Raw genomic sequence first — 4,025 nt, 5'->3', positions numbered from 1 at the left:
TTTTTCTTGATGGTGTTAATAATGCTTGGCGGAGCATGTGACAATGGGCCATTGTGCTGTTATTGATCAAACAAAAAGGGCAAAAAATCCACTCAAATTAAATTGACTTCTGTGTGGGCTCGAACATTCTGGCCCATACATGTAAAAAAACTGTTCTCAACGAAGAATTGCATCTTATATCATCCGTATATTATTGAGTGGAGCTAAGAATTTAGTAAAATGTGTGCATATTTTCTTCTTAATATAAATGTAGAATTAAAATTAAATATACACTCGTAATAACTAACATTTAACTTGAATTGCATCCTATATCATTCGTATATTATTCAGTGGTGGAGCCAAGAATTTAGTAAAATGTGTGCATATTTTCTTCTTAATATAGATGTAAAATTAAAATTAAATATACACTCGTAATAGCTAACATTTAACTTCTATCCTTCCCCGAACACCGTGCATAGCGGTTACTTTAGTGCACCGGGCTGCCCTTTTTTTACACTATATAATTTTGCAACAAAGAATGTTCCCCAAACCACCCCACCTAAAATGACGCCGTCCATATGTATATTATTAATACCACTGTTGAAATGTCCCAATATTTATCTGTACATGCTATATCATGAATCATTCCACTTTGACTTGACATAGTCGATTCACATGTATTTATATGGATACTCTATGTTTATTCTTCAAAAATAGTATACTATACATAATACGTTAGTCAAAGGTTGGTTGTGAAACTTGCCTTCGATGTATGTCTATTGTCTAGTACTTTCAAGTAATTGAGTAATATTTTCGATTTGTTATTGAACAAGGGAAAAACATCATAAAATTCCTCTAGATGTAAGTAGACTAATAGAATAGCCAAACATCTCATTTAGGGGTGGTAAAATCAAACTCAATTCGTTCAATCCATTTAAGTTTGAGTTGATTACTGACCCGCTTATTTGTTAACTCAACTCATTTCAATCCAACCCCTTTCAGCCCATTAAAACTTGGGTTGTATATAGCCCAAATTAATTTTCGAGAATTCCTGTTAAAATATTTTTAGAAGAAATTGGGTGGGTCGAGACCCATTTTGAACCAAAATTTTTTGAGTCGGATTGGATCTTAACCCGTTTTGATCCAACCTGCGTAATTACCACCCTTAATCTGACGTGGCATTTTTTTCCACCATTTTTTGTCTGTAGGTACGGATCAACCTGTGACCCTACATTTGGGTCCAATTAAATACACCAGTTTGTAGATACTTTTAGTTTAGTTCTAAACCAACATAATTGTACTCCTAATATGAAAAGTTGGTCAACATACAATTGGGTCAGAAACTACATTTGTTTCAAAGATGATAATATCTAATATAAAATCAAATTCATCCTCATTTAATTTCATGTCAAAATAGCAGTTTGACGACGACTAAAAATTTTCTAATTCAAACTGCTCAAAATTTAGAAAATCCTAATTTCTCCCCTACAAATAAGAGTCAATCTTCGGCAAAGAAACACAACAAAAAACACCATTTGCTTTCCCATCTCAAAAAAACACATTTCTCCTCCTTCTCTTTAGCTATGATGAGGAAAGGCTCAGACAAGAAACATGGTGTTGTTATCAATACCGTCACACCGGCACTTGAGCAATCAAAAAACATGGTGACTCACGAAGAACTCAACAGGCAAAGGATGGGTGAAAAATATTAAAGTTGATTTTTTGGATAGCATAGATTTTCTATTAAAATTTCTAGACTATACTCTGTAATTTCTTGAATAATCATGTTGAAGAAATATCAAGATATTCAAGGTAATTTTAGGTAGAATAATCTAGAAAAAGATATTATAGTTATTTGATATGTGTATTTAGAAAAGATCTAGATATTAGATGGTGCTAGATATTTGAGGGAGATTTTTGTGTAAGAACATAGAACACTCTAGATTTTTAGTATCTAGAATTATTCCTACACAAGTATAAATAGGGGATGACATTAGTCATTTGTAATTATCCAAAAATAAATCCAATACAAAGCATATTAAGTAGTCTTCTTCTATATCTAAGCTCTCTTAGTCAATATTTTTCTTCACATTTTTAGCTTCCTCTTCTTAGTTGAATCTTCCGATTTTAGTTAACAATCTTAGGCTAGCAGAAGATTTCCTAAATATACCTTTCTTTTTCTATTTTCTACAGGATGAAGGAGTTGACGGAATAGCTGCAGAAGCTAAGGGAGGAGAACAAAATCATGGAGATGATAATCAAGATGAATGAAGTGTTGAAGGGTGTAAAGATATAATCGTTGATATGCACGCTGATGATAGTTAACACTCAAACAATGGTATAAAGAGATAAAAGAGAGGGCTGACAAATAGGGTTTGACATCGGATGCCCCTCAATCCTTTGCCCTATATTGTAATTTACTAATGTTCTTAATCAATAACGAACTCCATATTAAAAAATTATAGGTTAATTAAGGGCAAAATACATAGATAGACCTTTGAATTTTTTTAATTTTATCGCATTGGCACCTCAATTAGGCCATGTATCTATTGAACACCTCAACTATATTCAAACTATGTCAATTGAGCACAAATTGCGCAGTTTTAAATTTGATTCAGAGCGTGAAATGCACTTTACCATGACATGAAAATTATAACCAATGATAAAATTTCAAGTCATCAAAGAAGAAAAAAAATCAAAATAAAAATTAAGAAAAAAAAAATATTTTTTGCTTATTCTTCTTTTTCCTCTAAACTTTTTCTTTCCAGCATTGAAGCACCACTAACTAATAGCATATACTCAATTTCTTCTTTCTCTTTCTTCTTCCATTATCATCTTACATCCATTCTAATTTAATTTTATTTTTTGCTTCTTTTAATTTTTCTCTCATTTTTCAAACACAATTGTTAGTGAGAAGAAAAAAGAAGACCTCATTTTCACTCCTTCATTTTTTTCACCAAAACAACACCCAATAATCATTAAAGAAAAATTTGAGTTATACAATGTATTTTATAACTGTTACAACTATAATACTATTCTAATTTTAGATCAACAAAGGTGAATTGTCTTCATATTGTAGTGGATGGTATTGGATTTTTTTCGATGGAGTTCATTATTATTTATAAAATTCGAGTTTAAATTTATATTGAAGAAGCCATTGTTGAAAAACTTGAAGGATTCAACTTTGAGCTAATTTGAATCTGAAATTTGATTGAATTTTTTTGTAATACAAAAAACACCATTGATTTCAGGTACAATTTGAGGGTATAAATGCTATGTTTAAAGATCTGTGGGAGAGGAAAACAGTGGAGGCGATGGCGGGAATAAAATGGAGAAGATGATAACTCATCTTTTTCTCTTTTTTCAATTCCTTCTATGTGTCTTTTTTGATTGGTTGTGTTTTTTTTTTATGTTACATAATTTGGGTTAATTATGGCTTCTCACTCTCCTAGTGGAGAGTGTATTGCACATGTCATGCCATGTCAATAACTGTGTCTATTGACATATTTTATGAAAGATTTAGGAATTCAATAGGTATATAGACTAATTGAGGTGCCAATATGGGAAAACTAAAAAAGTTCAAGGGCCTATCTATGTATTTTCCCTTAATTATGTATCAAGGCAAAGGATCCGGCTCCTCTCCATTTCTCCTCTCTCCAATTTCTCCAAATTCTTGATTGGATTGAAGACACATGTCATAGTTTAAAATTAATAATTGAGGTTTAATTAGTTCAATTAAAATTTTAATCATAATTATCTACTTTCATATATTTAATTATATTTGTTCTTTAAATATCCATTATATCTTTTACTCAATATTATTTTAAAAAAATCTTTACTGCTACAAATATATATTAAAAGCTTTTCCTAAATATTTTTTAAAAAAAAAAAATTATAATATAGTAAAATTTTAATTTTTCTAATTTGAGAATTCGAAAGAGCTACATAAGGAAAATATAATGGATTTATTTGGCAGTCTTTTTATTTAATTTCGCACAAATATAATGAATTTATTTGGCATAGAAAGAAAATAAAATTAGAAAAAA

At 30.2% G+C, this 4,025-nt stretch overlaps 1 long non-coding RNA gene across 1 annotated transcript; it reads left to right on the top strand.

The window, feature by feature from the left end:
- Positions 1–1,287: 1,287 nt before the first annotated feature.
- On the top strand, positions 1,288–2,906 carry LOC124888656. Its single transcript, XR_007047215.1, has 2 exons — positions 1,288–1,791; positions 2,173–2,906. It is a non-coding gene; the product is annotated as an uncharacterized LOC124888656 (long non-coding RNA).
- Positions 2,907–4,025: the final 1,119 nt, after the last annotated feature.

The sequence above is a fragment of the Capsicum annuum genome, chromosome 11 (genome assembly GCF_002878395.1).
Source record: "Capsicum annuum cultivar UCD-10X-F1 chromosome 11, UCD10Xv1.1, whole genome shotgun sequence".
Classification (NCBI taxonomy): Eukaryota; Viridiplantae; Streptophyta; class Magnoliopsida; order Solanales; family Solanaceae; genus Capsicum; species Capsicum annuum.
This window is presented reverse-complemented; position numbering and strand designations above follow the sequence as displayed.